Source organism: Tursiops truncatus, chromosome 3 (genome assembly GCF_011762595.2).
Source record: "Tursiops truncatus isolate mTurTru1 chromosome 3, mTurTru1.mat.Y, whole genome shotgun sequence".
Taxonomy (NCBI): domain Eukaryota; kingdom Metazoa; phylum Chordata; class Mammalia; order Artiodactyla; family Delphinidae; genus Tursiops; species Tursiops truncatus.
The window spans coordinates 2094776-2120282 of record NC_047036.1 but is presented as its reverse complement, the minus strand read 5'-3'; the positions used below and the strand labels follow the sequence as shown (position 1 = coordinate 2120282).

At 42.6% G+C, this 25507-nt stretch overlaps 2 long non-coding RNA genes across 2 annotated transcripts; both read left to right on the top strand.

The window, feature by feature from the left end:
- The first annotated feature begins 2071 nt into the window (after positions 1-2071).
- LOC141278164 (uncharacterized) lies at positions 2072-10314 on the top strand. The gene is made up of 3 exons (XR_012330498.1): positions 2072-2142; positions 5931-6052; positions 10217-10314. It is a non-coding gene; the product is annotated as an uncharacterized lncRNA (long non-coding RNA).
- Positions 10315-11906: 1592 nt separating this feature from the next.
- On the top strand, positions 11907-23065 carry LOC117311558 (uncharacterized). Its single transcript, XR_012330610.1, has 3 exons — positions 11907-12041; positions 12380-20995; positions 22689-23065. It is a non-coding gene; the product is annotated as an uncharacterized lncRNA (long non-coding RNA).
- The last annotated feature ends 2442 nt before the right edge of the window (positions 23066-25507 follow it).

The following is a 25507-nucleotide window of genomic DNA, read 5'->3' as shown; positions in this document are numbered from 1 at the left end:
TCGTTCTTGTAAGGAGACTCGGGATGTAAAGCAGTACACAGCGGACCCCGGAGAGGCCCTGAGGGTCTATCGCTGTCTGGAGCGCCGTGTCTGGAGGCACGACTGTGCCCTGAGCCTGTGTCCTGTGCTCTCAGGACTGAGGCAATGGCTGCAGGTGCCTGCAGAGTGGCCGTATTCCTGGGCCCCAGGTGGCTTCCCAACTGTCCTCCGTCTTGTCCTCACCCAGATGTGAGCCTGCATTCTTCGCCTGCCCTCTGACCTCCGTCACAACAGCTCCAGGACCTGGTCCCCTACCCTGGCCCGGGTGTCGGTCCCTCTCATCGTCCCATCCTCGTGCTTCCTATAGGTTCGCACATCCTGTGGCTCCAGGGCCACTGTCCTGCCCCCCCACCCATGCTTTGCTCAGGATTCTCGGGTCTTCCTCGGGGTCTCTTACTCTCACGCTGCAGAGGGTCCCCCCCGCCACGTGTCAGCCCTCCTCTGGACTCTGGCTGTTGTCCATGCCCTTGTTCTCCTGGGAGGCGAGGGGATTAACCAGACCAGGCCTTGCAAGTCCCTTCTGGGCCCCTCTACTGGGCTGTTTGAGTCCAAGGCCTTCGGGGTGCAGCTGCTTGGACGGGTCAGTGGAGGGGGCAAGCTGGAGGCTCCTGGGGTCAGTTCAAGGGTCAGGCTGCCCCACATCCCTCGGGAGAACGTTGCCATGGCATGTCTGAGTCCAGAGGGCCCAGGAAGGATCACTCAGGAGTGGGGTTCCCCAAAGTGCATAAAACTTTAGGCCTCACAGACCTGGACCTGCCTCCGAGTAGGTGGGCCAACCAGGGGTCCGGGAGCTCATTCAGCTGACCAGCCCTCCATGTGTCCACATCCTAACACCTGCTCCAGAGGCGCTCACTGGAAACCAGGACGCCTGAGCCTCCCGGTCTGTGCACAGAGTAGGTGGGCGATAGAATTTAAGTGGAGGAATTCTCAGTATTTAACTAAAATGCAGTGATTCTGCAAGTCCTTTGAAAGGACCCCAGAGCTCCGGGTGGTTGAGGGAGGGGTCGGGACAGAAGAGGCAGGTGGGATGACACTCTTCGTCCATCTGATTTCTTCCTGATTTGTGTCAGAGCAGGAGAATAGAAGTGTCCAGAAAGCCCACTTTGCTTTTTCAGAGTAATGGAATTCTATTTGGGTCTTTAAGATTCTAAACGGATCTTTGATGAAAGTTTATGGGCTGGAAAAGCAAAGTTCTTTAAACCTTGGTCCCCCAATACCTATCCCTTTTCTCTTTCTCTCCCAATCTGTTTACCTCAAAGCTCAAAGGAATGTTTTCTTTTAAAAAAGTAAAAAAGAAAGGAAGAAAGAAAAAGGAAGGAAGGAAGGGAGGAAGGGAAAAAGAAAGAAAAAGAAACATATATGACTAATACTTGTACATTGAAATATTTTAAGATTGTGGAAACATGGACTTGCAAAAAAAAAAAAAATAGTAAAACAGTAAGGAAAAGAAAATCCAAAACCCAAGTAAATATGTAAAAGTTCAATAGAGTGGCCAATCCCTATAAGTTTTGTGGTCACATTTTCTCGCGGTAAAAGTACAATCCATTTTCTTGTTTGCCATGGTCTGATTTTAAAGCACACCGCACACTTATTCTTCATCTCCAAGGCAATGTACTGGGTGAATAGTGTTCCCCTAAAGTTCACGTCCACCTGGAACCTCCAAATGTGGCCTTATGTGGAGGTAGGGCCTTTGTAGGTGTCATAAACTAAGATGAGGTCATACTGGAGAAGGGGGCCCCAAACCAGTGACTACTGTCCCTGTAAGAAGGTGGAAACATGGAGACACAGAGGGAGCACAGCCACGGGGGACGAAGGCAGAAACCCCAGTGACCCCGAGGCAGGACTAGGAACCCCAGGCGCAGTGCCAACACCTGATGTCTGACTGCTGGCCTCCAAACTGCAAGGGAATAGTGTGGCTTTAAGCCGCCCAGTTTGTGGTCATTTGCTGAAGCCGCCCAGGAGACTGGCCCACCTAGCCTCCTAATTCACAGGCCAGCCAGGCCGTGGGCGCTCCTGCGCAGAGAAGCACCGGGTACCGGGGAGCTGGCGTAAGCAAGGCGCACCGAGAACCGGTGCGATCCCTCCATCAGGCCCGGTGCACAGGTGGGCTACCGGGAGAGCAGCTGACTAAGAGACCCTTCAGGGGGCATCGCTCACCCCTTAGCATCCTTGTAATGGAACGTGTGGACTCAGCCACCGGAGGAGACTCACCTGCAGTCTGGGCGGTGCTCAGCTCAGCGGCAGGAGAGCAGGACAGCGCAGACGGGATCTGGGCGCTCCCCCGGGCCATGCATTCTGCTCTGCAGGGAGACGAGGCCGCGAGTGTGGGACTGGCCTCTGCTGCCCCCGCATCACGGCACGGCTGTGCAGAGTCGCGGCGTTGGACCCCAGGGGCCAGCAGAGAGTGTGCGCAGGCGCAGTGCACAGCGGCCGCCGTCTGTCTGAGGGCACTCAGAACTGCGACGGCTGTGGGCTGCCTTCACGGGCTGGGGGCTCGTTTGATGCCCAGAACCGCATTCATTTGCAAGTTCAATGACCAGGCTGGGGACTTAGCAAAAAAGGGGTTTCTGTAGACACGGATGTTTGGATCAAGTCTTTTTTTTTCCTTTTTCTTTTCAAGACCTAAGTCGCGGGAAGCACTGAGTTTGCATCTTTCTCTTTGCAGCTTCCCTAGGGTTGTAATTCGCTTTGTGCTCCTACTCCTGCCCTCAAATAGCTGCAGGGAACAGCTTAGTAGGCTTGCCCCCCAATTTGTGCGTCAGGGGCAGGCTCCCAGTGGGGCAAACCCTGGAGGGTCACCGCAGGTTCCCCCGAGGACCCGGCTTTGGAGTGTGGGGCTCTTGTAGGGTTAGAGGAGGCCCCCCAGCCCAGACAGCAGCCCTAAGTATACGGAGGCACCTGGAACCACTTCCTGGAATCAGGGAGCCAGGACTGCCCTGGCGGTCAGCAGTGAAGCTGCCAACGGCCCACAGAGACTGTGCAGAAGGTTCCAGAAGAATCTGGAAATGTGCTGGGCGCGCGCGCGCGCACACACACACACACACACACACGCACACGCACACACACACACACACGCACACACACACACTTGAGGCTTTATTTCATCTGACCTAAGACGCCAAGGCTCTTAAATACACAGTGTGCAGACTCTTAGCAACAAATACGCAAATTCTCCTCCCCTGGGCATCACCCTCTGCCTGAGCCGCTGCCCCAATCACACACTGTACGGCGTCCACGTAAGTTGGTTCATGTCTGCAGGACGCCGCTGAGTAAATTACCTTCCTTTTTTTGCGGTGCGCGGGCCCCTCCCTGTTGTGGCCTCTCCCGTTGCAGAGCACAGGCTCCGGACGCGCAGGCTCAGCAGCCATGGCTCATGGGCCCAACTGCTCCATGGCATGTGGGATCTTCCCGGACCGGGACACGAACCCGTGTCCCCTGAATCGACAGGCGGACTCTCAACCACTGCGCCACCAGGGAAGCCCAACACTATGCTCTTTTAACACTCGTGTTCAGGATAAGAAGTGGTAAGTGACAGGCTGGGTTTTTTGCGGATTTTACTATATGTAGCTCTTATACTTGAAGTTGCCTAATTAGACTCCTGGCTAATCAGAAGTCGCATAATGATGGGTTGTGTTGATGATGGAGTTATTCTGTAGGACCAAAATTAATATTTTCATTCTCTAGTATAAATATTAGGCAGATCACATTTTTTTTAAAACCCAAGTATTTAAATACTTGTAAGTTTTGTTCCCACAGATGGTAGATTTTTTTTAAGTGGTATTTTATGAAACTTGCAAATATTATGTGCATTACTTTCAATAAATGTGTGCCCGAGATGAGAGGTACTGGATGGGAAAATTTTGATCAGAGAGGAATCTGTTCTACCAGGAGAGACTTAACCATGCTAGGAAGTCCAATCCAGAGGCGCCGTCTGACTTGGGATGCGCTCCACCTTTCACTCTGACTTTGGTCATTACCTAGTGTCTCATCAGTTTGCATAATTCTTCACTGCTGGCTAGACGGGCACCGGAGGTGTTAATGACCTGCTGCTGATCTTGTCTTTATTTAAACCTGTGATATTTTATTTATTATGGATTTGGGGGCAGTGAGTCTGTTTTTTTGTTTTAATATTGCACTGAAATATGAATTATCCTGACGACTGAGGGTGTTGGCACCTCCTTAAATCTGAGTGCAGTGTGGATGTGTGTTTGCATGGTTCAGGGGCCTCAGGGATGGCTGGCGCCAGGACTTGGGGTGACTGGCTGTAGTACTGGGTTATATGTGGCAGGTCCACCAAACTTAGCCATCGTCCAGTTGGACCAATGACATCAGAAACAGCACTTCACATTTTTTTCTTTCCAATTTGTACTTTCTGTCCAACATCCTTAAAATATTCTTCCTGGGACTTCCCTGGTGGTCCACTGGTTAAGAATCTGCCTGCCACTGCAGGGGACATGGGTTCAATCCCTGGTTCGGAAAGATCCCACGTGCCGCAGGGCAACTAAGCCCGTGAGCCACAACTACTGAGCCCACACTCTAGAGCCTGCGACCCGCAACTACTGAGACTGCATGCTGCAACTACTGAAGCCCATGTGCCTAGAGCCCGTGCTCTGCAACAAGAGAAGCCACTACAATGAGAAGCCCGAGTACCGCAAGGAAGAGTAGCCCCCGCTCGCCTCAACTAGAGAAAGCCCTTGCGCAGCAATGAAGACCCAGCGCAGCCAAAAAAAAAAAAAATTCTTCCAGAATGCTAAAAGACAGATAAGTGAAAAAGGAAATGTTCACATCTGTGATATTTAGATAGTTTTACAATTACAAATCATGGACAAAGATCAGTGTATGGAAACGTGTTTGATTGCATCCATTGGTTCCAAAAAATTCTTACAGTAGTGATAGTTTTATTGTTCTTTATTGACATCGATATAGCTTATGCTAATTAAATGGTGTCTGCCTTTTAAAGTCCATGGATGACAATACATAAAATGACAGTATATTCTCCATCTATGCTTGTTGTTAAGCCTATAAAAACTAAAGCTCTCCCACGAAAAGACAAAGATAATAAATAATGGCAGCATTCATGTATTCCTTTGTACATCCATCCATTCATTATTAAATGTTTACTGAGTTGCTGCCATGTGCCAGTGGCAGCACTAAGGTTCTGTAGAGAAAGTGCTAAATGAAAAAGACAGAAATTCTACCTTCCTGGGGCTTGCAGTCAGTGTGCCATATGCTAGTCTACACTATGGAATTATGCATGTTTTTAGCAGCATTTCCTACACTTTTATGTAGAAATGTGTAGCAAGAATATTCTACATTAATTGATACCGCTATAAAAAATTTGTATTAAATATTTTATACACACACACACTTACAGTAGTGTGGAAGGAACTCTGAAATGTTCAAAATAAGAATTCTGAGAATTCTTGTAAAAAATGTATATATATATGTGTGTGTATATATATATATATATATATATATATATATATATATATATATAAAACAATCACTTTATTGTATACCTAAAACCAATACAACATTGTAAATCAACTATATTTCAAAAAAAAAAAAGAAAAAATATAATTCTGAAAGACCCATCAACAAACAAATCACAAGAAAGAGCATTAAGGAGAGGAAAAACTGAGTAATAGGATCATTGGATATCAAGGTGGCTGGCCTATGAAATCTTTTTTTCTACATCTACTCCATTAATTTTTTTAAGGTCTGTGATTATACTGCTAGAAAGAGACCAAATTTAAATGGCTGATAATGAGCTAGATTTGCTCCGTTTTTCATCTATAGAAGTATTGCTGTAGTGCATTACTCGATGATTCAACAGCCTAAAGAAATAAAGAAAGAAAAGTGGCAAAATTGAATACTTCATTTATTTTCAGAATGGTTTGCAGCCATTTATTGACTTCGGAGAATATGGACCAATGACAGCCAGTGAAAGATGAAATCCAAGGGCACTCCCTCTGCAGACTGATGGAGAAGGACCAGCATCCTGGATTTTCAAGTAAGAGAACAAATTAGTATTTAAAGAAAAAATGTGTTAGCCCCAAGCTTAGCAACTAGCTGAGATAGGATTTCGCTACTTAAGGCACAAAACCCTGGCCATTCAGGCTCCCCGTGAATAAATTATGATAACTCAATGGGATTTAAGAAAATCCAATAAATGAAAACCACCCTTTTCTTTTTAGCCTCAGTTTCCTCATCTGTGTGATTTGCGTAAAATTACGGATTTATATGAGATGCTTTCCAAGGCCCTGCTCCTACAAAAAATCCATGATTTGATAGTTTTAGTAGACAAAAAGACGATAGAACAATTTTTTCTATAAAATAGCGTTAAAATGTATTTTTTCATAATGTTTGTAGAATACAACTTACACTGCACTTATATTTTCAGGAAAGCTTTCCCTGCTCAAAGAAAAGTGCCTGTGTGCTCTGGTCCTATGATTCAAAGCTGTGCTCTTTGGATAATTTGTTTTCCAGAATGGAAAGAGGCATCCCCATCATGGACCACCAAAGTAGTTTCTGAGTGCCTTCTCATCCATGAGTGAAAAAATGTCTGATGAGATTCTTAAAAAGTCACAATTTGGGTGTTGTTTTCCAACCACACCTGACAAAGAACTTGTTCAGGATATTTACTGTTCATTTTAAAAACTATTTTGGTGTTTTGGCTTGGGTTTGAAATAATCTAGTAAAATTATTCAGCTCTTTTGTTTTTCTCTTCTCTCATGTAAAATAAAGATATTTTTATTTTTTGTGGATAAACAAAGCTTAGAAAGTAAAAATTAACTTCCTTTAAAAATGTTTGAACCACTCAGACAATTTAGTGGACATTTTTAATGTTTCCTAGAATTTTTTGTTAAGCTGAGGGCTGGGACTGGGGTATAATGAGTTTGGCATTAACCACAGGTGCAACACTGAAGGAGAGACCAGACAGAGTACGAGACATAATATTGTAATACAACAGTTAAACAGATAAAATTAACACAAAAAAAAATCCATGGTGAGCAAAAGATCTCAGTTTTACATAAAGATAGGATGAGTGGGGGCGCATCACGCCTCCGACTGGGCGTCCAGGCAGCAACGAAGAGCTTTGCAAACTGATCAGAAACACTAGGTGATCTAACCACAGTTAGAGTGAGGTGTGCACTGTGTCCCGGGTTGGATGTCTCAGCTAGGGTTGGCTTCCCCTTCAGAGGAAGATGCAGGGAACACTGAGGTCATAACAAGGAACAATAAAAAGACAAAGTATTATATTAAGATAGTAGGCCCTCTGGTGAGCTGGACCTCCCGGCACTGGGACAAGGTGACCATGTCTTGCTGGAGAAGTTTCCATATCCACCTTCCATGCAGAGCCTGGGGCACAAAAGCCTGGCTTCAATTTGTAAAAAATATGCCACGTCTGTGAAGTGCAATAAAGTGAAGTGTAATTAAACAAGTTTTGCCTGTATAAGTGGGAGTGAGACAGACATCTGAATTCATGGAACTTCATCCTGGTAATATGCCCCACTGTTTCTGGGTGAATAATCCTTAAATGATGAAAATTAAGCTTGTGTCTGTGTGTTATCTCGGGTCTTAACTATATTAGGACTACAAATTGTTACATTTCTATCTCCTTTAGATGTTAAAAAAAAAAAACTAGCTTGAAAAGATCAATTTAATTTACTACTTTGTCGCAAAGTCTGAAATCATTTCATGCAGCAATATACCACTCTCAGTTGGTCAGTGACTTCAATCTCTTCATAACTGTAGAAACTTCACTTTATTTCATCAGTAATTCAGTGCATAGGATTAAAAACATCATAAAAACATCATCCAGACGTTGGTCAGACATATGGGCATTCTATGCACTCCAAATCAGCCCAGTGATCCACATGAAAACAAGGTTTTACACTCGTGTCTGAAAGTCTAATGTCAGTTAAGAAGTCACAATGCCTGCAAGAAAGAAGTCAATGTAATAACACAGAAGAACTTGTCCGTAAAGCTTAACATCGAGCCACTTTGAAAGAAAAATCAGGCAGGTGAGAGGTGCTTCTGTGCTTAGCAGAGACCATGCCCATAGGGATGTATAGGAGTGTATAATGACAAATAAATAGACAAATACGAGGCTGTGCAGGGCAATGAGAGAAGAACAAATGTTAAGAAGCCTTATCTCTGTCTTGTAGGCAATGAGGGGCCATTGAATGTTTTAATGGAAGAAGCATCCTGATTAGATTTTGGTATAGAAATACAGCTCTGGAAGCTGACTAGGTTTCGGAGTCAAAGAAGACAATGAGAAAGGTGTTCTAATCATCTGGTTAACATGATGAAACTATGACCTGAGGATGTGGGAGTGTAAGAAGAAAATGACAGGAAGTATTAGGGAAATCTTAAGGAGACAGTGTTGAAAGGTTTGTGATGGATCACATATAGGCTTTCAAGGAGAGTGCAAGATAGAGATGTCTGGGGGATATAATCATCAAAAAAAAAAAAAGAAAAAGAAAAAGGAACATCACAATTACACAAAATTGTTTTAGAGAATCTAGATAGTATACTAAGAAATCTCAAATAATTGCCTTATATACCAGAGAACAGGAAACATATTAACTCTATTTATGGATGACATTTTAAACAAAAACCAGAAACTAATAAATATTATTAGAATGGAGAAAAAGGCAGTCTCATACACTGTTGGTTGTACTGTAAATTGGTGCAACCACTATGGAGAACAGTATGGAGGTTCCTCAAAAAACTAAACATATAGCTACCATAGGACTCAGAAATTCTACTCCTGGGTATATATCCAAAAAACAAACAAACAAACAAATACAAAACCCAAAACACTAATTTGAAAATATACATGCATCCCAATGTTCATAACAGCATTATTTATAGTTGCCAAGACATGGAAGCAACTTAAGTGTCCATCAACAGATGAATGAATAAAGATGATGTGGTATATATGTATACAATGGAATATTACTCAGCCATAAAAAATAATGAAATTTTGCCTTTTGCAACAAGTCTGATGGACTTGAAGAGCATTATGCTAAGTGAAATAAGTCAGACAGAGAAAGACAAATACTGTATGATACCACTTATATGTGGAATCTCAAAAATAAAACAAACTAGTGAATATAGAAAAATGAAGCAGACTCACAGAAATAGAGAACAAACTAGTGGTTACCAGTGGGGAGAAGGAAGGGGGCAGGAACAACATAATAGGTGAGGGATTAAGAGGCACAAACTGTTATGTATAAAATATATAATCCACAAAGATATATACTACAACCCAGAGAATATAGCCAATAGTTTATAATAATTATAAATGGAGTATAAACTTTAAAAAATTGTGAATCATTACTTTGTACACCTGTAATTTGTATAATATCATAGATCAACTGTACCTCAATAAAAACAAATAGGCCCAGAAAAAATAAAATAAAATAAATTACTAGAACATATAATAACATTTGGTAAGGTGGCTGGATACAAGCTAAATATACAAAACCATAGTTTTCTTCTATACTTTCAATAATTAGAAATGAAAATGAGCACAAATTATTCCATTTTGCCAAGCTAACGAGAACTATAAAATATCTCGGAATATGCTTAATAAGAAAGATAAAAGATCTGGGGCTTCCCTGGTGGCGCAGTGGTTGAGAGTCCGCTTGCTGATGCAGGGGACCCTGGTTTGTGCCCCGGTCTGGGAAGATCCCGTATGTCACGGAGCGGCTGGGCCCGTGAGCCATGGTCGCTGAGCCTGTGCATCCGGAGCCTGTGCTCCACAACGGGAGAGGCCACAACAGTGAGAGGCCCGCATACCGCAAAAAAAAAAAAAAAAAAAAAATCTGTATATAAATTCTATTAAAGAACATAAAACAGGTCAGGTAGGCATTAGCTACAAATATTTTCTTGGGTAGGAAAACTTAAAATCATAAAAGTATTAATTCTTCCCAAATAATATACACATATGATGCACTTTTATTCAGAAGAAAACTTTATTTTGAACTAAATAAAATGGCTTGAGAGGCCAGGTATAAGGCAGAGACAATCCTGCTCACAAAATTCCACATTCTACATGCGTATCACAATCTGCTCTAGTCTTAGGTTGAAAGCACATGACTGACCTGACCAACAGACTATGCTTGAGAATTAATGTGTTTTTTTTATTCACTTTTCTTTTGCAAAGACAAATTCAGAAGCTGCACTTTGAAATGGCAGTTCCACGAGTGCCACAAGGAGTACCTGCATCCTCGGTCCTCAGTAGGAGAAAAGCTGCACTAGCCCACCCCTCCTTGGGAGTTTGCAAGAGACACACCTGTGTTGAGTTAAGCATTAAAACGTCAAGGTTAATTGTTTCTTCTTTGCCTAGCTGAAATCTAACTGAAACAATATGGAAAAGTAATATTTTAGAATAGACTGTAGAATTTTAAATATCAGAATAGTGATGAAGTACTTGACTTAATCTATTTTAAAATGTACATAAAGCCATTAACATAAGAAGCAGTATTGCACTGACATGACGGAAGTCCATAATAGGAGGTCTATATAGAAAGTAAGTGTGTACAGAAACAATGGATGACAAAAGAGCTGTTTCAACTCAGGATGGTGACACGGGGGTACTTAGTAAATGGTGTTGACATAATTAGCTGTCCATTTAGAAGAAAACAAAACTAAATGTCTACTTATACCATAGTCAAACAGAATCTTTAAAAATACACGAATATTTTGACAATCGTTTGGGAGATATTTGTGTTATTGATAAACAAAGAACCATAAATTAAAGAGAGACCTATCTGACCGCATTTTTTTTTAAATGGTAAAAAATAACAAATAGAGACAAACCATGTACTGAAAAAACTATTTGCAACATATACAAATAACAAAGCATATATATCACCAGGATTTTACAAATTGAAAAGAGAAAGACAAAAATCTTTTATGGAGCCTTGAGTCATAGAAAAGGCAATCCAAATGGCCATTGTCAGAGAAATGCAAATTAAGACAGCTGTGAGAAAGCTTTTTTTTTAAACACCACCAGTATAGCAAAATTTTAAAGTTCAACAGGAGCTGGTATGGATGGGGGTACTTGAAAATAGTCATTTTCATAAATTACTGGTAGGAATTTGAATTGCTACAGCCTGTTAGAGTCATTTATTAAATAAAGATGTGCATATTCTTTTTTTCTTTTTTTTTTTTTGGTAACATAAAATACAGAAATGTAAAAAGCAGTAATATGTAAGAATACCTGAACAAGAATATTGTGTTGTGTATGTTGGCAAGAGAAAAAAAAAATCAGGACCAATAAGAATATTATCACACTATTAGCAAGAATGAGTTGTATAGCTCTTGACGGGGAGAATGTCCATGATGCTGTATTAAGTGAGACAACTCAATTACAGTGTAAGGAATTTGGTATGATCTTTTTCTGAAAAGCTAAGTGGCAACACCATAACCCTCTCTGTGTGTACTGCTAAGTTTATATAACCTCTCGACCACACCAAGCTAAGGACAGCTACCACCAGCGTTAATGGGTTAACCTCCAAAACAGATTCATGGGTAGAAGAGGAAAGATACTTCTCTTTAAAAATTACCTCTCTGTACTTTTTTCCCCCACTGCTAATAATGAGTATATATTGTTTTTTTAGACTAATAAATAAGATTTGACAAGAAAAAGCACTGAGGATACAGAAAGTCCATCAGGTTTGAAGGTCTGGGGACTCAGGGACAAAGGGTACAGTCCCTTATCTGTCATCCTTAGAAACCTCAGGAAGAAGACCTGAAAGACAGGTTTGACCTGATGGACAGGCTGGTGCTCTGGAAACACAGGTGTGTCTCAGTTGAAGCAGAAGGAAGACACTCAAGATGAATGCCACCAAAATGTGCAGGTATTGGTGTGTATTGATGTTCTGCTAGGTGCCGAGGGCACATCTCCAGGTGAGCTCCAGGCGGGATTCTGAGGATTGGTAAATGGAGGAAATATCATGGTCGCTCTCTGCAACTTTATACTTACCGTAAGTAGGAAGAACTGAGTTTTATTGTTTTGTTTTGTTTTTTGTGGTATGCGGGCCTCTCACTGCTGTGGTCTCTCCCGTTGCGGAGCACAGGCTCCAGACACGCAGGCTCAGTGGCCATGGCTCACGGGCCCAGCTGCTCCGCGGCATGTGGGATCATCCCGGACCGGGGCACGAACCCGCGTCCCCTGCATCGGCAGGCGGACCCCCAACCACCGCGCCACCAGGGAAGCCCCAGAACTGACTATTTTTTATGTAATTGAGTAAAAGATAACATCCAGTTAAAGTCTAAAAGATTAGCCATTCTGACAATGGTGTGATTACCGTGGTTCTCTTAGGTACATCTGACACTTTGTCCCCTGAGAGACTCGTAGTGGGGCAGCCCGACCTTACCGAAAGAACCAGGGACACCTATAACCGTGGATTCACCCTTACTAGCTGTTCACCACTCTAAGCTCAGTCTTCTCATCTGTAAACACCTTCAGACCTTGTATGTATTAGAAATAACAGTTACAATATTCCTAATAAATGGTAAGTGCTCAGTTTACACTGGTGTTCTTTTTGTAAGAGGTATTTTCTTGGTAGTTAAATTTTGAGGCGGGGGGAGCACAAATTAAAGGAATGGAAATTATAAATTATAATTAAATTATAATTTAAATTATAATTAAATTATAATTAAATTATAATTTAAATTATAAATTATATTTCTTTAGCTTTCAAAATAAAGAAAAACTGCTTTTTTCATAGGTTATTAGTTATAGAATGCATACATTTGAAATTACTGAGCTCTTCCCACATCACCTTGTTTTAATGTTAATGATGATGACGGTGATAATATCAACAATAATTTTGATAAAAGAATTCTAAACATCAGATAGGTGTAGCCTACTATTGTTATATATTTAACTTAATCACACCGTGAATAGAGTATATTGATATCTGGAATTATTACAACATCCTATGAAAAGGTGATAGAAGTTTGAGGGAGGAAAAACAAAGATACGGCCCTTGCAGACAATCATTTAAAGATCTCAGGTTGAAGAAAGACTTGTCTGGTTTGTTTTCTATAAACCCAACACAAACATAGTAAAGCAAGGAGCCCTTGTGAACTGACATCCAGTAAAATAATTGCTGAGATGATTTTTAGGAAATCTTAACTTGCTATGAAATGACAAATAAATTTTCCAACTTTACTAATCATTTTTAAGGTCTAAATATGTGAATAAATGCAAAATACATCTGCGGTGATGCTGTCACTTTATCCAACAGTGTCAATTTGCTGCAATATGCCAAGATCAGATTTATATACGTTGTAAACTAGAACAGTTAAACCCCAGAAGTATCCACACTCCTGTCAAGTTTCTCCTCACATCCGAGTGTTAATGAGCTCAATTAGAGCCTGGCTCCCCAGCATCTGTGAAAGGGATACAGACATGAAACAGAGGGTTGCAAAGCAGAGCTTAACAGCAGCTGAGTTTAAAGCAAAGGTAGTTAGTCCTACCTCTGGCTTTGTTTTACTCTCATAAAGAGCTCCAGGGGCATCTTGGAGTAAAGGCCCTATCTTGTTCCTGCTTCAGGCTTTCCTGAGTGTTGGAAAGATAGGAAGTTAAGACAACGGTGGTTCGCAAAGAAGTTTTGAGCTGATAGCGGCAGGGCAGCACTTCCCCAAGTGTGTTCCAGAAAACTGACTTGTGGGAGGTTATTCTGAAGTTTAGAACAACAGCGACAACAATAACAATTTAATGCCCATTATGTCGTGGAATTCTAGTTTAAAGACAGGTATGCAGGGTTTTTGTTGGATTTGGGTATTTTTCTTTTTTATTCTTTCTTCCTTCCTCCCTCCTCCCTCTTCTCACCTTTCCTGTCTCTCTCTCTCTCTTTCTTTCTGTAATGTTTTTTCAGAGTTATTATTACTTTTTTGGATCTCCATGACGTGAATCGTATGTCGGGGAGAGCAAGTAGATTTTGAAGTAGTTCCCAAAGTTATTGAATCATTAAGGTCTTTTATCTAAAGACATTTCACAAAACAGGCAAACCTTGGATGTACTTTGGGGATCACGGCTGTCGTTGCTTAATTCCCATCCTGGAAGAGAAATGTCACAAGGGTGAAATGTCACCAGTTTGCCTTTGCCGATTTAGAATGCTATAAAAGCAGACCTGACCAAGGATTGTGTTGTCGGTGCCTTATGCATGGAGAAAGGGTTTGGTAAGCAAATTAATAAAGTGAGCTAGAGTTTTCCATACTGCGTTCTGAGACATTAATAGGTATTCCATGAAAAAGGATTTCACGGGCAAATAAGTTCAGGAATCCCTGTGTGCATCTATCCTGGGAGACCAATGATGCATATCTACACAGCAAGGGCTCAGGAGAGATCCCAGGGACCCATCTGACCGTTCACTCCAGGATTCCCTGACAGCAGTGAGCAATGGAGCCATCCCTGAACCCCTCTTTCCTTCTTTCCAGAAAAATAATCTGCTATAATCTGGGAAGTGCTGTTATAAATAAAGCCAAGTAATCTCTCTATAACCATCGTATGAAAATTGTTGAGCCGTCACAGGCTCAAAATGGAAAGGAGAGGAAGGAAGGGACAGAGGAGGGAAGGAGTTGTTGTGGGGAGGAGTTGCTCATCCCTGGTCTCTTATGTCAGGGACTTGGCATGTCTTTCAAGGAGGTATGAACCCTTCCTCGTAGTCCAGTGTGGAGACCCTCAGGCCTTCACTGCTCCTCTGCCCTGGAGGCCCCAAGCCACTTCCAGATCCAGGTGTGTAACCACACAGGTGAAATAAACAGGTCACCCAGCAGTTTCAAGCATTAATCACTTGCTTATATATTCAGTTATCAATTGTGCACCATTCTAATCTATCAAAGGAAACTTCCTCTACCTGGAGATGTTTTATCAGCTTACTGTATCCATTTCAGAGAAAAGGCAGCTTTGAGGAGGCTGGCTTCTGATTCAGGTCTTTGCTTGTTCAGATTGGTCTTTGTAGGTCCTGTTCGCCCACGTTTGTCAAGCTGGTCACCTCCCACCATCCGCATGTTGGGTGACGTTTAGGATCCTGATTGAGAATGCCTGAAGATTGTCAACGTGCAATAACTCATGTCCGGGTTTCCTATAGTATGTTAATAACAGTGAAAAGAACTGTCAGAATTTAATTGAGTCCTTGCAAATATACACAAACTCTTGCTCTGTAGTGGAGGATTAGCTCTCTTGACAGTGATTTTTGGAAGTCTGTGTGTTTCCCAAAGTTTAACTTAGGCACCAGAGTGAAGCTTTAAGCATCTCTACTCTTTGTATCTCCCAATAAAGACTGGCAACTGAACACAGCATTGTAAATCAATTATACGCCAATAATTTTTTTTTTAAAAAGGGAGTGGAATTCTGACACATGCTACAACATGGCTGAAACTTGAAGACATGCTAACTGAAATCAGCAGACACAAAAGGACAAATACTATGAGGTATTATATGAGGTACCTAAAATAGGGAAATTCATAGAGACAAAAAGTAAATAAGGGTTGCCAGGGTCTGGGTGTGCAGGAGGAATGGGGGCCTTTTGTTTAATCGATATAGAGTTTAAGGTTAAGAAGAGGAAGAAGTTCTAGAGAAGGATGGAGGTGATGGTTACACAACAATGTGAACGTGCTTAATGTCACCAAATGACACACCTAAAAATGAATAAAATGGTAGATGTGTTATGTATATTTTGCTACAATAAAAATAAATAAATAGATTTTTAAGTGGATTGACATAAAAAAAAAAAAAAAAAGACTGGCAACTGATTGCCCTATTCAACTAGGTACTTTAGGCAAGTAATTCAGATGTGCTCCTTGCAAGCAGGTAGCACTGCACTGGTGACCAGCATGCCTGCAAATTAACCACTTACACTTTACAAATAGACAAACATACAGCAGCCGCAGCTCTCCAAATCATGATTGTATGAAACCTGTCGTTCCCTGCCTTCTCACCCAGCCTCTTTACAGTTTTAAATGATTAACACCGACTTGCTTATCCCCCCGCCATCCGTTTAATAACTCAGCCTGTGCGCTGGCCATGGATAAAGTGATCTTCATCGTGGAGATCAAAGAATTAATCAAGCGAAACAGTAAAGAATGATTTCAGAAATCTTTTGAGAGAGATAAATAACTCAAAGTGATGAATTATTGAATCCTTAGGGTATATTTATTTATCAGGCAGTCAAAATTTACCATTTTAAACCTCATTCCATTTTTCTTTCATATTAGCTGGTTGTCTCCAAGATGACACATAACCACCCAAACTGAATATGCAATCAACTTGTGCCTTAATATGAGAAAACTTGATAAATCTATTCTATGAGGTTTGAAAACAAACCCTCATAGTGTTAAATCTGAGAAAAAGCCCAAATGATCTATAACGAATGGGGAAAATCTGGCTTCATCCTGACCCAAAGTATTCTAAATAGCTTTATGATTGAATCATATACCAATAGAGGAAGCATTTAGACCCTTTGACTTCAAACTCCTACTGAAAGGAAGGACTCTTCTTTTCAACATTCCTAAGAGATGTTCTTCCAACCACTTACTGACTATTGTGTTACTAAGAGCTCTACTGAGCAGACCATCGCTGAATTGAGCTCATGCCTTGTCCACTGTAACTTGACCTGTTGGAGGGGCCAAGCTCAGTCTCTACAATGACCAAGACTGTTCTCTAATGTCTCTTTCATAGGAAACCTTTCAAATACTTTAATGCCCCAGCTAGGTATTCTACCTCTTCATTTAATTATCTCTAGTATCTTCAACTATTACTCATGTTGTGTTGTCAAAGACCTTTGCCGTTTGCCAGTCCCCCCTGGGATTTTCCTCCTCATTATTATTTTTTTCTTAAATGTGGCTTCCCAAACTGGATACACTACTCCAGGTGTAAAATGACCAGCACAGAGCATAAAAAGAAAACAGTCAAGGAATTCACAGAATACCTCTCACTTGTCTTTTTGTTGATACTGTACTGGAAGCAAAGATTAACCTGGAGAGTAAGGATAAATCCATGGCTCCACAAAAAACAGTTGACAGCAGGCTTATAATGTGTGCCTGTGACATCAGTCTGGAACAGAGGGTTAAGTTTCCCAGAAATAGAAGGAAAGTAAACATAAATGGACACCTCTCTTTCTGGGTCTAATTGAGACATATTTTCTTTGACTCAACCATTAATATCCAAATTCCTTGCCACCATAGCCCATTTGCACTTAGAAACAGAATCTGTGAATGACTCCAGGCAAGCACTATATGCCTCAAGATGAAAACAAAAAAGCTGCAAAACATAGCAAGTTCACTCTCTTCTGAAAGCCTGTTTAGAGACCATATTCATTAATGAGTCAACGTGATGGAATCAGGACTTGTGAATGTGAGAATAACGAGCATATTTCAGGGAGTGGGGGGATGCGTTGATTATCCACCAGGTTCAACTACTGTGGCTAGTGGAATTCCCAGTGTCATTTTTTGATGAAAGAAGGTATACTGTTGAATAACGGGTTGATTTTTGCTTCAAATGGTTGACCAGCTGTTAGATCTTCCCAGACAAATTTCTGAGATTGTATGGTCTTGTTAATCATTTTTACTGAACTATCGCAGGAGAACACAATTAGGAAATTTTGAGAGTGATCATACCTCTTTAAAAAATGTATCCTTCATCTAAATTAATCTTCAGAACCACACAGGGCTCCATCATTTTTTTTTTTAATTTAATTTTATTTATTTTTTATACAGCAGGTTCTTATTAGTGATCTATTTTATACATATTAGTGTATATATGTCAATCCCAATCTCCCAATTCATCACACCACCAACCCACCCCCACTCCGCCACTTTCCCCCCTTGGTGTCCATACATTTGTTCTCTACATCTGTGTCTCAGGGCTCCATCTTAAAGTAATATTTCGTTGGCAGTTTAACACCCAAATCCCCAGATACGTGAAACTAGGCATTTCATTTTTTATTCACGGAAACAAAATGAGATTGGAATAATTGCCCAAATTCCTTTCTCCAAATTGCAAATTATTTTGAGTTTTTTTTAAACAAAAGTGTTTTGTTTACCTAATGAATCACTGAAACACTTTGTATATTTGTTTGGAGGTTGTGTAACGCTGGCCAGATACTAAGTCATAAAACACTTCAACTGCTTCCTCACTGAGCCCTTTCCAAGGAGATCAGCTCCATAACCAACCCTCTCCCTGAGACCCATTTTCAGAAGGAGCTCATGAAAATGTGGCTAAAGCTTGGTTCACATGGAGGCTTCAGTATATCAACCTTGTACAAATGCCTTGCAAGTGAAAAGTACGTAGCATTTCTCACCAAAAACAATCTTTCCTGCCTGAGACCTGCACCCAGATCCTTGCTTTAAATGTCTCTTGGGGTGAAGACATTCTAACCTAACAAAGAAAAAAAAAAAAAAAGAAAACAACTGGGTGAAGGATTTAGGAATCACATTCTTTACCTGCTAAGAGATAAGGAACAAGCTTACTATTTTTGGTTATATATGTGAAAATATATATCCAAATATATAATATATCCAAATTTATATGATCAATTTGAAGCTCGAACTTAACAAATATTATCCCTGTCTCCCTTCTTCAAATCTTAAAGCATATTTATGTGAAAGTCTCATTTGTAGCAAAATCCTTTGGACAAAGGTTGCCATTGCTCCCGTCACTATAAGACAAACGTTATGGCTCAGTGGACACCCCATGATGTGCCTGTAGGGCCACGTCTTCATATTAAAAAAAAAAAGTTTCACACACACACACACGCATGCACACACACACACCAGCCCTGCCTTTCACTCTAGTCTATGTAGACCCTTCAGCCTGCAAGCGGAGGCCCTACCCACTCCCCAATCAGGCAACGACTCCCCTGTCTGACTAGGAGAGGCCAGGGGCCTTGCCCACTTACACTTGTCTGTCAGCTGGGTTGACAGCATGGGAGGGGGCCTCCCCCACCTTTCCCTGCCCATCAGCTCTGCTGACAGGTGCAGGCAGGCAAGGCACTCCCCCCTCCACCCCATTCATGCCCATCAGCACATCTGATGGACACAGGCGGGTAGGGGAAGTCTCCAGAGCCTCTCAACCAAGGGGGCAGGCGCATCTCTACCCTGGGTGGGCACGGGCTCGAGCCGTCTTACGGTCTCGTTGACGGGTGAGGGCGGCCCGAGTTCCAGCTGTCCTGGCGTCTGACAGGGAGTTACTGTTTACCCACACTGATTCACAGTCATGCCTCTGGCTGACCGTGGATCCTGCCTGGGTCCTCTTGGATGGGCATTTAGACAGGCATACAAAAGCACGAGGGGGCAGAGGCTGGAGAGAGCAGAGAGCTAGGGAGGGAGGAGGGGCCTGCGTGGTGGGCAACTGAATGGGTCACAGTAGAGCATCCAAGGCAGGAAATGGGGCCAACGTACTTCAGTTGGGTTGGTCACTAACCAAACACTTGGATTGTAAAAGGAAAATCCTCACTGGATTGAAAAACACAATGGTTTTCCTTATATAGTTTTGATAACAAAGACATCTTAGCAATTCAGAGGCCCCACAGGGACTAAATGCATGGCGGGATCACCCTGCTCATTCAAGTAAGCCTTTATTGAACACGTAGTACGTGCTTGGCCCTGAATGATCCTTCACACTCCATCACAGAGCCCGCACACTCCCTGAGACACTGGTGTTTTCTCGTGAAGACCCTGGAAGGACCAGCCAGAAAGATTCATGATGGGCCACCAGGCTTCTCCTGCTGCCTGAGGTGTGAGTCTCTTTGATGATCTGTTCTTACATGGTAATAAGACCATACAGAAATTTAATAGAATCATTCATAATTTATGACATTAAACAAGAAACAGCTTTATTTTATTAGTCTTTAAAACCAGTGTGGTTGCTTATATTAGCCTGGGCTACAGGTACAGTTTGACTACAGTCAACTGATTCAAAGACTGGAAATATCCCTAAATACCAAGTTTCAAAAAAAAAAGGAAAAAACCCAACAAAATGAAACCCCAAGTCAAACAAAAAAATCATGTTTTTATAGGCTAAAGAACCCGTTTCTTTTAGTAAGTTTCCTTTCAACATCTCACTTCAATTTTCAGACTTTAACCTCAGATTTCAATTAATTGGACAAGGAACTTTCAATGCAAGGGTTCAGTGAAGAAAATATTCTTAACACACACAGAGATGCCTCAGCCTTAACCCAGCAGGAAAATGATGCTCTCACAACCCCAGGAGAGTGTGTAACTAAGGCAGGATGAGAAAGAGTGGCAGAGGGGATGCACAGGGTGGTGGCCTTCTGCAAAGTCGGTCCACACGAGCAAGTTCAGTGTGATTTCTACAGGCAATAACTTTCCCTTCAAAATACCCAAGTGCTTTGAGTCTTTCCTTTGCTGAATTCCAGAGCGGGCTGGCCGGATGCATAGGTCTCCACTCAGAGGAGGGCAGCTCAGACTCCAGCCAAAGTCAACATCTTAACTGGTCACCGTGACTGCCTGTCACCCCGCGCGTCTACAGCCCGCAGTGCCCGCCTCCGCTCCTGTGTTCTCCACATTGACCCCGCCGCTCACTGAGCAGAACTCCAGGGGAGGCTCAGACACAAAGTCATCCCAGAGCCCATTTATTTTTTAGCTGAACATAACAGAGCCCTTTCCGGGGAGCTGCCTGCACAGAACATGCTTGCTAAGAAGCTTTTCTGAAGAAATGCACCTGCGTGGATTTTGATGGCCACTCAGCAGAAATAGATGTAGTTTGCTGAGGCCACGGACATCTAGACTGAGAAGAGAATCCATGAGTGACAATGTGTAACTTTCAGAACATTCAGCTCAAAAACATACCAGTTGAGTATAAAGAGGTTGAAAACTACGGACCCAAACTTTGCGCTATTGAAAGCACCCTTGGCGTTTCCTCCACACACAGGAGTGAGCAGAGAGCCAGACGGTTCAGCTCTTGAACGTAAGTGTTTTCTTCTTTTTCTTGTGTTGCTGACTTAGGTAAGACCGGGATGAACTACATGGGATTAGATCGGGCTTGTTGAGGGCTGGGAGCAGGTTGCCCGCTGCACGCAGCCCACCCCTTCCTCTGGGCAAGCGCTACCTTTGAATACACGTGTTCTTCCTTGAAGGATAAATGGCACTTTAAGGGTTGAAGTATAGAACCAGTTATCAATTATTTACATCTGTGGTCTAATTTATTTCATCAGATCCATTTAATCATATTGTAGCTCATTGAGCCAGACAAGAGTCTTGCAAAATCATTTGCTTTTGTCCCTACCTCAGGGGAGAAAAAGCACATGTCTACCCTGATATTTGAGATGAGAAAAATGAGACTCAAAAAGGGAAAGTTCTGCACGAAATTGCATAACTATACACAGGAACAGGGAGGAAAATCAGGTCTCTGCCTCCGGTGCATCTGACAGAGGAGCGGATGGCAAACAGCGAGGGGTCAGCAGAGGCTGGGCAGGCCTGGTGGGGACCCGCGGCTGGAGGAGAGGCTGGGGAGACACACCCTATGTCTTTAAACAATTAATAGTTCCAAGTTAAGCACAGAACACTATGGCTACTTTAAAAAAAACAAAAAAGAAATAGGAGAGAGAAAGACTTTTCAGGGTCTATTTCTAAAAGTTAACTCAATTTTTAAACTTCTATTGTTTAGATTTCTATGTAGCGTTGACAGTTGTAAGCTTCTGTAAGTATGCAGAATGAATTTTAGCCATCCCAGGTATGTTGCCACCTAAAATTTTTACTTTTAAAATCTTCATAAATCATTGTGATTCCATCCGGTAAGACTGCTTTGGAAATGGGCACACTTCTGAATTGAATCCAAACCATCATTTATCTTCAAATAACACCACCTATAAATGTCCTTCTACTTTTGTTGTGAGTCTAGGGTTTCCATCCATTCTCCTTGTGGACTGTTGGAATTTTCAATTTACATCAAAATGGCCTGAGATCCGTAGCGCTGGCTGTCTTGCTCACATCAAAGCTCTGTTTCAGTTCAATCCTGGCTGGGTTAAGTCTTTCATACTCTATTTAATAGTCAATTTTTGCAAAAAAGATAAAGGAGGCTTATACTCATATGGTTTAAATGTCTCTAAATGAAAATTGAAAGTAGATTCATAAGAACCTCTACCTATAACGTTTTCGTGGAGCCAGTTGGCAGAAGACAGTAATAGATTTGCTGCTGTGGAAGCTCCCAGTGAGGAATTACCAAAATTTAGAGACCATTGTATGTAAGGATTCCTAAATTCATATGTGTGCCCAGCTCTGAATAACTGGCATGATCCCAGCTCTTCCCATGAGGTGCATATAAAAATAAAAGGTAGGAAAAAAAAAAAAAAAAAGGTAAGACCCAGGGTGCATTTGGGGAAACACACCATTCTGTGGAGTGTCAGTACATTCTTACATCAGAAAGTGTTCTGTTGTCAAAGAAGATTGAGAAAAGGGTAGCTTAACAAAGCTCCTTAGCGTGACTTACTACAGGAATTCTCGCCTCAGTACCTTGGCCCCTGCTGTGAATCTCCAGGAGGGAAATAATTGCATGTTGCATTTCCCAAACGTATTTAGCCACAGATTCTCTGTGCCCCAGAATATCTCATGAGTTCTAGAGTTTGTGCCTTCATAAAAGGCTGTGTTTCATTTTATTCCAGGTTTAAAGGAACCTGGATCAATATATGAAGAGAGAAAGAGAAACCTCTCACTGAACAACTACTAGTTCTATAAACCCAACAAGATGTCGATTATGAAATGTACCGTTTGCACAGGGACTCTCCTCGTTTTTCTGCAGCCACCCAGTCCTCTGGAAGGACAGCGATTATTAAAAGTCACAGGTAGTACAAGCAGATTTACATGAATTTAAATGAAATCCAAATACCAATTTATGTCTGGCCGTGTTTTGTCAAATTTCAACACATATCTGTAACAAAATAAGGCATATGAGTTTTGAGTGAATAAGATTTTAGCAAGAAAGGCATGAATTCCAATATAAACATTTAAAATATTAATAAAACATCTTGGACGTCGAGGAATTCTTACCACAGTCAAGTTTTCTTTGGAGCGAGGGACCAGCTGGATTCCTGTCTCCCTGGCTGCTGCGTTGGCCTGCGACATGCAGCAGAAGACGGGACCCAGGGGTGAGACTGGTATAACCACCAGCTTCGTGTCTCCTGCTTTCTCACTCTGACTCCCGTGCATCCATTTCCCACAAACCTCCAACCGTGCAGTCTCAGAACAGAGGCCTCTGTCTTTGTGAAGCCTGCCTAGGCCTCCCCAAGCATCCGGGCTCTCGCTACCCGAGACAATGTCTGCAAATCGCTACCGCCTTGCTGGAGACACAGGGTGTCACCCACACGTTTGGCCAGGGTGGGAGGTGGGGCACGTGGTAGCTTTGCTAAAGCTTCCAGGTCAACTCATACCCCAAGCCTTTTTACTCAGCTCCTGGCAGGACTGCTTTTCTTCCTCCATGACTGAGTGCCACTCATACAAGGCTAGGGGAGGCCCCAGACCTGGACCATCCAGCTTCCCCCAGGCTCTCCACAGCCACATGCAGGCGGTGCTAAGGGCTGCCAGGCTGCGGCCACGGAGAAGCAGCTCTCTGACTTGGGGGACCTGCCAAAGCAGACACACCATGGTGGTTCCACCTGGATCAAAGCTCAAGGATGCCCACACTTCGGGGGAAGCAGCGGGCCCTGAACGGCGGGAGCCGCCCTCCTTCCCGCTGGACCCCGGGTGGGGGTGAAGAGATCCTGGCGTGCTGTTCTGAAAGCAGGCCTCAAACGTCACATTTAAACGGCAGAATTTTATCTGCCAGGTGCCCTGCGAGGGAGTGTGATCTTCCAGGCAGCGCGGACGCCCACGTCATGACCCCATGGCCGGCCCTGGGGAGGCTGGCCTTCCGGGCATCCCACCCTGAGCACCAGCTCCTCCCAGTTGCCTTTCTTGGGACTCCCAGTAACACAAAATCTTCAGCAAAGTGTGGCTCTGATTCAGCCTCTTTCTTAGCTGGAAGGGGCTCTGACTTCAGCAGGGGTTGGGAGAGCTCCCGGGTTATGAGCTACCCTGACCCACGTCATCGTCACTAGAGATTCTCACACTAAGTGTAGTAAGTCGGATAAAGACAAATATCATAGGATCTCACTTCTACGTGAGTCTAAAGAGATGATACAAATGGACTTATTTACAAAGCAGAAACAGACCCACGGACTTAGAAAGCAAACTTATGATCACCAAAGGGAAAAGGGGTTGGGGGAAGAGGTAAATTAGGAGGTCGGGATTAACCTAGACACACTACTGTACTCTATATAAAATAGATCACCAGCAAGGACCTACTGCAGAGCACAGGAAACTATACCCAGTATTTTGTAATAATCTATAAGGGAAAAGAAACGGGAAACAAATAGATACATATAATACCCGTATAACTAAATCACTGTGTTGTACACCTGAAACTAACACATTGTAAATCAACTATATTTCAATTAAAAAAAAAACAAGTCGCTGCTGTTTGTTCCCAGAGGACCAAGGATTGAAAGGAATTATAGCCATCTTTTGGAAAGTGGGCTGACAGACAAGGTCCTCCAACTCAGGCTACTCAGGTCTGACGGCGTGTTAAAGCCGGGGCATTTCTTCGTACTTATGAGCTGACGTCCCTGGAAAGTTTACCTCTGTGACGTAACCTGAGGCAAAGGACCACAGAGTTTCAGGATTTGAGTTTAGGATACTTTGCCCCAGTCACACCTGGGCTCTGGTCGCCACATCCCCTGTTACGACAGAGGAGGGAACAGTGAAGGAAATCCAACTCTGTGCTGGAGGCCCCAAAAGCTCGTCCCGTTCTGGAAAATCCTTTATGGATTTCCGACATTCAGGAAAGCTCCGGAGCACAGGAACCAGAGAGGAGAGAATTTCCCAGCTTCCCTTGCTCCGGATAGGGAATCCTGAGATGATTCTTGTCTTCCCCTCAGGACCTGCCACCTTCACACCCCTGCAAACGAAAACACCGCCAGTGACACCCGGCATCCCCCTAAAATAAAAATGGGACTGTAGCCACCATTCTTGGACTTTATTTACTGAGCTCTGAGTTTCGGCAACATTATTCTTTAGTCCTTGAGGAAGTAATTCACTCTCGCCCTTAAAACGCTGTTAAGTAGTCGATAATCCATTATTACAGTAAGCCGTTCACTCTCACAGTAATTATCTAATAACCCCTTATAAAAGACCGTGGCTTCCTAATCTGTTTATAATTATCATTTCAATGATCCCACACATTAATGTCTGACCTTCAGCAACTCTGACCTGAACTTAATTAACTCTAATATCAAATCACCGCCACACAAGAAACTAGCCATGACCAGATGAATGAACCCCAGGTACAGTTAATTTCTGGAGCAATTATCTTTTCATGTAGGGAGATTTAAATGATTATCTGCACAATTTCACACCGTTTTATGTAATTCTGTGACATTATAAATTC